This window comes from Zingiber officinale, chromosome 4B (genome assembly GCF_018446385.1).
Source record: "Zingiber officinale cultivar Zhangliang chromosome 4B, Zo_v1.1, whole genome shotgun sequence".
NCBI lineage: Eukaryota > Viridiplantae > Streptophyta > Magnoliopsida > Zingiberales > Zingiberaceae > Zingiber > Zingiber officinale.
Genome location: NC_055993.1, coordinates 36,574,538 through 36,587,350, shown reverse-complemented (window position 1 = coordinate 36,587,350; position 12,813 = coordinate 36,574,538). Strand labels below are relative to the sequence as shown.

The 12,813-nt window shown below is 44.2% G+C and overlaps 1 long non-coding RNA gene across 2 annotated transcripts; it reads left to right on the top strand.

The window, feature by feature from the left end:
- Positions 1-1,528: 1,528 nt before the first annotated feature.
- LOC121974958 lies at positions 1,529-12,572 on the top strand. 2 transcript variants are annotated; one of them, XR_006110168.1, is made up of 5 exons: positions 1,529-1,905; positions 1,978-2,086; positions 2,165-2,260; positions 2,520-2,583; positions 12,269-12,572. It is a non-coding gene; the product is annotated as an uncharacterized LOC121974958 (long non-coding RNA). The 2 variants fall into 2 exon arrangements; XR_006110167.1 differs by lacking the exon at positions 12,269-12,572 and adding an exon at positions 3,689-3,879.
- Positions 12,573-12,813: the final 241 nt, after the last annotated feature.

Here is a 12,813-nt window from a genome sequence, read left to right as displayed (position 1 = left end):
TGGCCGAAACCTAGAAGGAAGAAGAAGGTGCTTGGTGGTTCTCATCTCGGAAGATCGTTGCCCACACAACGCCCGAGGTTAGAAGAGGAATACGGTAGAAGATCAAGAGGCCATTAAAGATCACAAAGAAAGGTATTACTAGTATTTATTTTCCGCATCATACTAGTTTATTTCTTTGTGAGAATTCCAAACACAAGAGGCAATTAGATCTAGTTTTTCGAATTTATGTTTCGAGTTTGTGTTTTTTTGATTCGATTGTTCTTTTTGGTTAACCTAGAGTTATTTAAGGAAATTAAATATTAGCTTTCCTTAAAAGGCTTTGTCTAGGCGGTGGTGGTTGCTCCCATATCCAAGAAGGTCATGTGCCTCGCCATGCAGTCCTGGAAGCTAATTTTGAAAATTAATATTTAATGGAATTAATAACATATGTAGATTTGGATCAATATTGTTAAGTTCCTCTTGCGATCCAAATCTAAACCATTAAGAATAGATAAGTTAAATTTGGAATCAATGATGTTAAGTTCCGTCTGCGATTCCTAATTTAACTTCTAAAGAACACAATATGTTATTTAAGGAAAGGTTCGACACTTGTACAAAATTTTTGTACAATGGAACCGGTATGATTTTCCTAGGACTAACCAACATTACCTCCCCCTAGGGTTGCTTAACTTCACTCACTAGCACTTCCATTACCTGACTTCACTTACCAGAACTTTCACCACATAACTTCACTTACTAGGGTCTAGCTTTACTTACTAGGACTTCCATTGTCTGGCTTCACTCACTAAGACTTCCACCACCTAACTTCACTCACTAAGGTTTAGTTTCACTCACTAAAACTTCCACCTGTTTAACCTCCAGTTAGGACTAGTCACTCAGTAGACTTCTCACCTACCTAACTTTCAATTAGGACTTACCCTTGCTAGTCATCTAGTCCTGACTAGACTTCTCTCTTCCAAATATTAAATCCTGTTTGGATTAACCCTTAGTTAACCTGACCTAACATTGATATATTGTCAAATATCGAAAACCTAGTGGTAAATTGCACAAATACAAACAACCTAGGGTGTATGGGTTCCTTCTCCAAGCACCTAGAACTTCATCCAGGCTATTTTCTTTAGCTACCTACATTATAGAGTTAGCACATAAGCATAATATAAAATTTGACATAATTTTGGCAGTTTCAGGACTATCTAGTCTTAATTTTTATATTTTCAGTGAAATTCTAAGTTGGACCGACGCCTATAGTTCTCTTCAAGGGAATGCACCCTCACTAGCTTTTTTCAGGAGAGTTTACCTGACTTTATAAATATCTGATCCTCTTGTAAAATACCAAAAAAGGGTGAATAACCATAAGGAAATTTTTTAGAATTTTTAGAAATTTTTCGGATCTCGTATGACGAGTTTACGGGGATAAAAATTAGGTCCCGAGAAAGTCTATTTAGATTACCCCATTTTAACGAGGAAAAGTTAAATTTTTATATTCTTTTTCTTTTTCTTTTTCCTCTCTTTTTCCCGTTGCCTTTCCCTGACCCGCGGCCCGTGCCTCACTTCGTCGGGTTCTCCTTTTCTTCCCCAAACCGACACCGCCGCCACCGCGTCGATTCCTCTCCTCCCCTCGCATACAAAACGGCCGACCAAAGGAAGCTTCAAGTCCTTCCTCCCTCCTCTCTCCCCGATCGTGAGCCTCTTCCTTCCATCATCTCCTTCCCCTCGCTCCTCTGCCCTAGAGCTCGAGTCACCGTCGCCCGAGACTTCCCTTTGCCCTAGCGCCGGCAGCCCGGTCCACTCCCACCTCCGGTCCCCACAAGAGCGGCGCCATCATCCCTCTGCCCTGTGCGACTCCGCCCCTGTCGACGTCGTGCCCTAGGTCACCGCCGTGAGGAGGTGTTCAGGGATTCGAGGGTAAGCCAACCTCAATCACCTTTACTTTTGATTTGTCATCTGCCCTAGTTCCTGATGCTTGCTGATCTGAAGTTGGAAAGCGTTGGTGTTGCTGCCACAGAAGCCACAGGTACCGGTAGCTACATCTTTTTCTGGCAGCAAACTCACCGAGCTGTGGATCAATTAGGGCTGTGAGATTGAGGTAAAGTGTAGGGCACGTTGATCCTTGATTTTCTTCTTGATCCATTTAGTGAATTTGTCCAGCATGTGTATGGTTCAGTGGATCCAGTTTAGGGCTTTTGGCGGGCAGATTTGAGAGATAGTTGGACGGTGGTTTTCTCCAATAGTGGTTCAGCAGCTGAGACATCAGATTTGGGTAATAACTAAGATTTAGTTCTACTTCTATTTATGGGATTAATAGGCTGAAATTTATTATGAATTGAGGTAATTAACATATGAGTTAATTGATGATTAGTTTGTATTGGATTGATAAATGAGTAAGTTGGATCTAATTTGGGTTAGTTAATTTGGTTGGATTGTTTAGGACAATCCAAATTGAGGTTCCTAATGAAATTAGGAATTTAGTTTAGCTAGTTACATTTGGAATTAGCTAAATTATATGTATGTTATTATAGGATTCAAATTCGAGATGAGCACTTCGACATAGAGGTTGATTAGCTCGATCTACATTGGAGGCAGGTACCTTGACCTATCTATTTTGATATATTTTGTTGATATGTTTAGTAGATTTTAGCAAGTAACAATAAATATGTTTATATCTGCATCGACATGTCACTATTTGTTTCTGAGCATGATTTGTTTGTTACGTGTTTAGCATTCATGCCCTGTTTATTATTTATGTTATGGAGGTAGTGGCATGTCATGCTCTATAATATACCGGATTGGTTAGATACCATACCTGACCTGTGTACCAAGATCATATTACTTGATCCACGTATATGGTACATGTTTGTATGGAGGTAGATAGGATCAGGATATTTCTATGCTTAGTGTCATGCACCATCTTGCATGATTGCATGCTGTGCGATAGTCGACTCCATTATTGTTGAGTGCATCGCCAATTACATGGGTCTGCACACACAACCACTCATGGGTTAGTGATTTTTATTCAGGCAGGGTGTGTGCAGCAGGTTGCTCTGTTTGACTCCATTGGTTCACTCATGGGTAGTGTGACGCAGCATGGTAGTCGGCAGGGATCCCTCCTCTGGACTGGCTCAGGGAGATGAGAGCATTGCGCTCCTCCACTTATGATTTGGGGTAGGAGGATAGGTCTACTCTGACAGCATCTCATCCACTCGGTCACTCAGGAGCAGTGATGGCAGAGTGCACGGTTGTCACAACCCTATTCACTCGGTCTCACCATCGTGTGTGAGATGGCTGACTGACGTCAGGGGTGACCAGGACATGTTATGACATCATATGCATTATACGCATTTATTTCTTGTGGTTGTTGCACTTTATATGCTGCATTTTTGGTTGTTGCATTGTTTGACATGCATACAGGATATGCATTTATTGCTTATGTTTGTTGCACTTTATATGCTGCATATTGGATGGATGCATTGTTTGACATGCATACAAGATTTATGATACTCTGGGTCTGACGACCTTGATATCCCTATTCCCAAGTGCTGGTTAGTACAGATACTCCTTACTTTACCATTTTGCATTTTCTATCCAGAAGACTGTACGCATATTTATTTCTGCTGATTATTATTTACTATGCATGTCAATTAGGTATCCGTTGAGTGTTGGACTTACATCCCGTTATAACTATTTTCAGGTTGAGGTTGTTCAGGAGGTTCTAGCCGCTAGTCCCCCACCACTGCGCGTCGCGACGAGTTCGCACATTTTGATTTTCTTATTATGTTAGACTATGTTTTCAAACTTATAGATTTTGGCATTTGGATCTTATACGTTTTGTTATTTGTCGATGGGTTTTCATTTGGATATATGCTGGAATTTTGTGTTTTATGGGTGTAGTTGAGTATGATATCGATTTTGTGTTTTATAGGTGTAGTTGAGTAGGATATTAGATTTGTGTTTTATGGGTGTAGTTGAGTAGGATTTTTACGATGATTTCCTTATATTTGTACTGTTATATACTATTATTATTCCGACCATGTTGGCCGAGGTATATGGGGTCCTGAGGGCATTGCAGGAAGTTTTATATTGTCACCTGTATAAGGGAGATGTTGCCAAAATTTCTTCTGACAGGGACTACCTAGGACGTGACAATATTTTTGGTATCAGAGTCAAGTTTATGATATCTTCTTCCATGTTATGGATTTTTTTTTGAGTTAATCTGATACCAATATTTTTGGTATCAGAGCAAGTTACGATGCCTGTTTTTCTTTTTGTGTTCTGGAGTTTTGAGTTAATCTGATACCAATTTTTTGGTATCAGAACCAGGTTTGCAAGTCAAACTGGTATTTTCGGATTTGTACGGATTTTCGTTATGTTCATATTTTAGAATTCCATTTCGGATTTGTACGGATTTCCGATGATTTTATCGTTTTGGAATTTCCTTGGTAAAAAAGGGGGGCTGGACAGCGACGAAACATCTCCAGACAGTAATTAGGGAAAAAGGTAATTTTATAATTTTTGTTACTAGTAGTAATATTTGCGTTATAATTGGACAGATATGAGGCGAGGTGCACGTGCTCCTATGCCGAGAAGTGGGGCAGGACGACCACACAAGAGGACGTTGGAGTCCCTGGCAGCAGAGTCGCCAGAGACGTCTGCTGGGGTTGAGCCTGCCGGTCAGGGATAGACTCCATATGGTACTGTGGGCGCGTCGAGTTTTCAGACTCTGATGGTTTCAGAGGTACCTATCTCGGTTGCACCTGTTGTACCCACCCCTACCGTATTTACGGTACCACTAGGGGTACCACTGGCATACACGGTACCTCCAGCAGCAGAGCCTGCGGCGTACCCGGCACCATCGCCACCGGTGCCTACTGCAAACCCGACACCTGCACCAGCAGCAACAGTTGCTCCACCTCCGGTACCACCCCCCACCGTACCTCCAGCCGCGCCCACCTATGTTGACCCTGCAGTGCCACCCGCGGCACCTGCCCCAGCTTATACGGCAGCATCGGGGATGCCTCCCCCAGCCTATCTAGCGGTATCACCTATAGTACCAGCTCTAGTTGTTCCGCCAGTTCCTGCAGTCGTCCCTACTCACCTCACTGATATAGTCGTGGCACGAGCCCGGATCCCAGCACTAGCAGAGTCGATGAAGAGTCGATTCACACTCTTCCGAGGAGAGACTGATCCGAGTGTGGCTTAGTCCTGGATAGAGACCATGGAGCGGACCTTCTTCTACATGACTTGCTCCTAGTGGGAAAAAGCAGAGCTAGCTGCTTTCCATTTACGGGATGAGGCCGACACCTGGTGGGTTACGCAGTGATCTATCATAGGCGAGCAGAACATCACCTGGGCCAGATTTAGAGAGGCTTTTGAGAGCAACTACTTCTCACGTACATATCAGATGGCTCGTCTGCAGGATTTTCTGAGTCTGCGGCAGAACAACCGCACGGTGACAGAGTATAATGCCGAGTTTAATCGGTTGGCCAGGTTTTGTTCAGAATTAGTTACTGAGGATAGTTCTCGTATGCATCAGTTTATCCAGGGACTAGATGGATATCTGCAAGTAAAGCTTGCCGGTTTCGGGAGTTCATCCTATTTAGAGATGTTGGATAGAGCCCTCATGATTGAGTCAGCTCAGTAGAGAGTGTTTTTAAACAGGAAAAGGAAGCAGGTGGGTCAGACATCAGGACAGACCCAGTCACCACAGGTGACCGGACAGCTGCAGAGTGGTAGCAGTCGGCTAAGTCAGGGTACTTCTGGGGTTTCTGGTCAGCCTCAGAAGTCAGGGTGATCTTCATCAGGACGTTCCCGGTCTTCTCAGCAAAACCGTAAACAACCCGCCAGCAACACTCACTACACTAGATGTGGGTCCAGAGATCACGTCACCACAGCCTGCACCTTGGGACAGTCGGTTTGCTATTATTGTAAACTGCCCAGGCACCTGAGCCAGGATTGTTCGCTGAAGGCTCAGCATATGGCTTCCGGAGTGTCTGGTCATGGAGGGCAACCCAGTCAGACAGGAGCTTATCGAGGAGGGCGGAGAGCCCAATCTTCACATAGCCAGCAGAGGACAGCTCCCCCGGCAGTAGTTGCATATGACATGCATGGACAGGAGCATTCCGGTGCCCTCATAGTACCATAGAGTTTTGTTCTGGGACCACAGTATCTGACTCAGGGGTAGTATCAGCCATAGCCACTGGTCCAATACCAGTCATAGCCCCAGCCGCTGGTCCAGTATCAGTCGCAGCCTACCTATCCGTCTCTGGCTCAGTACCCGACACTGTCACAGTGGCAGGCTCAGACTCAGGCACCGTAGCCTTTGGCAACACTACCACCTCCACCACCGCCAGAGACTGGACATATTCATGTGGTTACTAGAGAGGATGTGCAGCGGGCCGACATATCTGTTTTCCGTTGTATGGTTTTACTTTATGCATTATTCGCTGATATGCTGATAGATACTGGTAGCTCGCATTCTTTTATTTCCTGTGCCTTTATGAAGGACATAGGTAGACAACCTACTCTTAGACCGCAGCGATTAACCATCTCCCTACAGTCCGATGATACATTGGACGTCACTCAAGAGGTCAGAGGTTGCCCGTTAGATTTTGGCAACACGATACTTATGGTTGATTTATTAGTGATAGAAATGGTCGAGTTCGATATTATCCTTGGCATGGATTGGTTGTCTACATATAATGCCACGGTTGATTGCCAGACGAGGGTGGTCATTTTCCGACCTCCGAACCAACCCTCATGGGATTTCACTAGTATCAGGGACGATGACATATCGATCATTTCGGTGATTCAGGTTCAGAAGTTGCTGTCACATGGCTATCAGGGTTTTCTGTTATCTTTGATTCATACTGAAGAAGGCAGTAGTTCTCAACTCTCCGACGTTCCAATAGTCTGAGAGTATCCGGATGTATTTCCAGATGAGCTATCGGGCTTGCCTCCCCGAAGGCAAGTGGAGTTTGCTATTGAGCTAATTCTGGGGACCGTGCCAGCATCGAAAGCTCCATATTGTATGACACCGAAAGAGTTGGACGAGCTAAAGGTCCAACTCCAGGAGTTATTGGATAGGGGATTCATTCGCCCTAGTGTTTCTCCGTGGGGTTCTTCGGTACTATTCGTCAAGAAAAAGGATGGTACTTTGAGGTTGTGCATCGATTACAGATAGTTGAATGCAGTGACCATCAGAAATAAGTACCCTTTACTGCAGATTGAGGATTTGTTTGATTAGCTCAGAGGTACCTCAGTGTATTCTAAGATTGATCTACAGTCTGGATAGCATCAGTTGAGAGTCAGAATCTGATATTCAGAAGATAGCTTTCCGTACCAGATACGGCCATTATGAGTTTTTGGTAATGTCATTTGGGCTTACCAATACTCCAGCGGTATTTATGGATTTGATGAACCATATCTTTCTGGAGTATCTAGATCAGTTTGTTGTCATTTTCATCGACGACATTTTGATCTACTCGAGTTCCGAGGAGTAGCATGCACAACATCTTCGTATAGTCTTCGAGACTCTTCGACGACATTGGCTATATGCGAAGTTCAGCAAATGTGCTTTCTGGCTATCCTCAGTCAATTTTCTGGGATATGTGGTCTCTAGCCGAGGTATTTCAGTGGACCCTTAGAAGATTGAGGCTATCACTAGCTGGGAGCAGCCGAAATCAGTTCAGGAGATCCGCAGTTTTTTAGGATTGGTTGGATATTACAGACGGTTCGTCGAGGGTTTCTTGCGTATCGCTATGCCGCTTACACGCCTGACCAGGAAAGGCGTGAAGTTCACTTGGACAAAAGACTGCGAGACCAGCTTCCAGGAGCTGAAGCGGAGATTAGTGTCGGCTCCAGTTCTGGTTTTTACCCTCTGGAAAGGATGGATTCGTACTCTACACCAACGCATCTCTACAGGGTTTGGACGCTGTTCTGATCCTGCATGACAGGGTAGTCTTCTATGCTTCTCGACAGTTGAAGGAGTATGAGAAGAACTACCCAGTTCATGATTTGGAGTTGACTATATTTACTCTGAAGATTTGACAGCATCACCTGTACGGTATTACATTTGAGATTCTCACTGACCATAAAAGTCTCAAATATCTGTTCACCCAGAAGGAGCTTAATCTTCGACAGCGGAGATGGATGGAGTTCCTGAATGATTATGATTGTACCATTAGCTACCACCCGGGGAAAGGTAAAGTGGTTGCCGATGCACTCAGCAGGAAGTCCAGAGGGACTTTGGCTTGCTACCGAGCTTCAGTCACGGACTTGATTCAGGGTTTCTCCGAGTTGGGCCTTCAGGAGCAGGGACGGACAGAGCAGGGTATGTTGGTAACCATGGTTGCTTAGTCGTCGATCAGGATGAGGATCCGAGAGGCCCAGGCCGGTGATCAACACTTACAGTTCATTGGCAGCCAGATAGCTTCTGGGCAGCAGACCGAGTTCACACGAGATAAGGAGGGTATTATATATTTTCAAGGCAGATTTTGCATACCTCAATCTCATCCTGTCTTGCAGAAGCTACTTCAGGAGACTCATCGCTCTCGATTTACGATCCACTCAGGCGGGACCCGCATGTATCGAGATTTGAGGCATTCTTATTGGTGGAACGACATGAAGAAAGACATCGTGAAATTTGTAGCTAGATGTCTAGTATGTCAGCAGGTGAAGGCTGAGCACCAGAGACCTGTCGGATTACTTTAGCGGATTCCTATTCTTGAGTGGAAATGGGAACATATTACCATAGATTTTGTGGTGGGTTTGCTTAGGACACGACGAGGTCATGACGTGATTTGGGTAATCGTTGATCGATTAACAAAATCAGCGCACTTCTTAGCGATCCAGAAGACTGATTCCTGGATCGATTGACAGATCTGTATTGCCAAGAGATCATCAGATTGCATGGTGTTCCTTTGAGTATTATTTCAGATAGAGACCCACGGTTCATGTCTCGGTTCTGGCAGAGTCTGTAGCAGGCCTTGGGCACTCAGCTCTGTTTTAGTATAGTTTTCCATCCGCGGACAGATGGACAGTCAGAGCGGACGATTCAGACTCTAGAGAACTTGCTGAGGTCATGTGTATTGGATTTTGGGGGCAGTTGAGAGGACCATTTGCCATTGGTAGAGTTCGCCTACAATAACAGCTTTCATTCGGATATCTAGATGACACCGTTTGAGGTGTTGTATGGTAGACCTTGTCAGACACCCACCCTCTGGAATGAGGTTGGGGAGACCCAGCTGTTGGGACCTCATATAGCTCAGTACGAGGCAGAGTTGGTCCGTACTATCAGACGGAGGATGTCAGAGGCGCAGGACCACCAGAAGAGTTATGCAGATCGGAGACGGAGACCCCTGGAGTTCTCTACTGGCGACCATATTTTTCTGTGAGTTTCACCCATGAAAGGGGTGAAGAGATTTGGCCTCAGAGGTAAGCTAACTCCACAATACATTGGCCCTTTCCAGATCCTGGTGAGGATTAGAGCAATAGCTTATCGCTTGGCGCTACCACCAGCTCTGGTAGGCGTGCACAACGTATTTCATGTATCTATGCTGAGGAGATACATAGCAGACCCAGCTCATGTGTTGTCTGATATACCAGTTTCCCTTCAGCCTGACACCACCTACGAGGAGGTTCCGATACGGATTCTGGACCAGAAGGAGCGTCAGCTACGGAACAAGACTATCGGCTGGTTAATGTCAGATGATACCATCATTCAGATGAGGAGGCTACCTGGGAGCTTGAGGATATGATTCGAGCTCGATACCCCCATCTTTTCACTTGAGGTATGTGAGTTATTTACTGTTCAGCATTTATATTATTTATCTGTTGTTAGTACTTACTGAGGGTAGATAATGAAAATTTGGGGACCAAATTTTTATTAGTGGGGGAGAATGTAAAATACTGAAAAAGGGTGAATAACCATAAGGAAATTTTTCGTAATTTTTAGAAATTTTTTGAGAATTTTTCAGAGCTCGTATGACGAGTTTACGGGGATAAAAACTGGACCCCAGGAAAGCCTGTTTAGGCTACCCCATTTTAGTGAGAAAAAGTTGAATTTTTATATTCTTTTTCTTTTTCTTTTTCCTCTCTTTTTCCCGTTGCCTTTCCCCGACCCGCGACCCGCGCCTCACTTCATCGGTTTCTCCTTTTCTTCCCCAAACCAACGCCGCCGTCGCCACGTCGATTCCTCTCCTCCCCTCGCATACAAAACGGTCGGCCAAAGGAAGCTTTGAGTCCTTCCTCCCTCCTCTTTCCCCAATCGCGAGCCTCTTCCTTCCGTCGTCTCATTCCCCTCGCTCCTCTGCCCTAGAGCTTAAGTCACCGTCGGCCGAGACTTCCCTTTGCCCTAGCGTCGGTAGCCCGATCCACTCCCACCTCTAGTCCCCACAAGAGCGGCGCCATCGTCCCTCTGCACTATGCGACTCCACCCCTGTCGACGTCGTGTCCTAGGTCGCCGCCGTGAGGAGGTGTTCGGGGATTCGAGGGTAAGCCAACCTCAATCACCTTTCCTTTTGATTTGTCATCTACCCTAGTTCCTGATGCTTGCTGATATGAAATTGGAAAGCGTTGGTGTTGCTGCCACAGAAGCCACAGGTACCGGTAGCTACATCTTTTTCTGGCAGCAAACTCACTGAACTGTGGATCAATTAGGGATGTGAGATTTAGGTGGATCCAGTTTAGGGCTTTTGACGGGCAGATTTGAGGGATAGTTGGACGGTGGTTTTCTCCAATAGTGGTTCAGCAGTTGAGACATCAGATTTGGGTAATAACTAAGATTTAGTTCTACTTCTATTTATGGGATTAATAGGCTGAAATTTATTATGAATTGAGGTAATTAACATATGAGTTAATTGATGATTAGTTTATATTGGATTGATAAATGAGTAAGTTGGATCCAATTTGGGTTAGTTAATTTGGTTGGATTATTTAGGACAATCCAAATTGAGGTTCCTAATGAAATTAGGAATTTAGTTTAGCTAGTTACATTTGGAATTAGCTAAATTATATGTATGTTATTACAGGATTCGGATTCGAGACGAGCACTTCGACATAGAGGTTGATTAGCTCGATCTACATTAGAGGCGGGTACCTTGACCTATCTATTTTGAATTATCTTGTTGATATGTTTAGTAGATTTTAGCAAGTAACAATAATTATGTTTATATCTGCATCGACATGTCACTATTTGTTTCCGAGCATGATTTGTTTGTTACTTGTTTAGCATTCATACCTTGTTTATTATTTATGTTATGGAGGTAGTGACATGTCATGCTCTATGATATACCGGACTGGTTAGATATCATACCTGACCTGTGTACCTAGATCATATTACTTGATCCACGTAATGGTACATGTTTGTTTGAAGGTAGATATGATCAGGATATTTCTATGCTTAGTGTCATGCACTATCTCACATGATTGCATGCTGTGTGATAGTCGACTCAATTATTGTTGAGCGCATCACCAGTTACATGGGTCTGCACACACAATCACTCATGGGTTAGTGATTTTTATTCAGGCAGGGTATGCAGCAGGTTTCTCTGTTTGGCTCCATTGGTCCGCTCATGGGTAGTGTGACGCAGCGTGGTAGTCGGTAGGGGTCCCTCCTCTGGACTGGCTCAGGGAGATGAGAGCATTGCGTTCCCCCACTTATGATTTGGGGTAGGAGGATAGGTGTATTCCGACAGCATCCCGTCCACTCGGTCGCTCAGGAGCAGTGATGACAGAGTGCATGGTTGTCATAACCCTACCCACTCGGTCTCACCATCGTGTGTGAGATGACTGACCGGCGTCAGGGGTGACCAGGACATGTTATGACATCATATGCATTATATGCATTTATTGCTTATGGTTGCTGCACTTTATATGCTGCATTTTTTGTGGATGCATTGTTTGACATGCATACAGGATATGTATTTATTGCTTGTGTTTGCTGCACTTTATATACTGCATTTTTTGTGGATGCATTGTTTGACATGCATACATGATTTGCATTTATTGCTTGTGTTTGTTGCACTTTATATGCTGCATATTGGATGGATGCATTGTTTAACATGCATACATGATTTAAGATACTCTGGGTCTGACGACCTTGATATCCCTATTCCCAGGTTCTGGTTAGTACATATACTCTTTACTTTATCGGTTTGCATTTTCTATCCAGGAGACTGTACACATATTTATTTCTGCTGGTTATTATTTACTATGCATGTCAACTAGGTATCCGCTGAGTGTTGGACTCACACCCTATTATTACTATTTTCAGGTTGAGGTTGTTCAGGAGGTTCCCATCGCTAGTCCCCCACCATTGCGCGTCGCGACGAGTTCGCACATTTCGATTTTCTTATTATGTTAGACTATGTTTTCAGACTTGTAGCTTTTGGCATTTGGATCTTATACGTTTTGTTATTTTTCAATGGGGTTTTATTTGGATGTATGCAGGAATTTTATGTTTTATGGGTGTAGTTGAGTAGGATATCGGTTTTATGTTTTATGGGTGTAGTTGAGTAGGATATCAGATTTATGTTTTATGGGTGTAGTTGAGTAGGATTTTTGCGATGATTTCTTTATATTTGTACTGTTATATACTATTATTGTTCCGGTCGTGTTGGCCTCATATGGGGCCTTGAGGGCATTGTAGGAAGTTTCATATTGTCACCCGTACAGAGGAGATGTTGCCGAAATTTCTTCTGGCAGGGACTACCTGGGGTGTGACACCTCTAGACCTAGTAGGATTGCCTGGCTTCCTAGTAGGTCAATTTGCCAAGTTTTCTACCTAGTATCTGGTCCAGCTAACCTACTAGGGCTTTC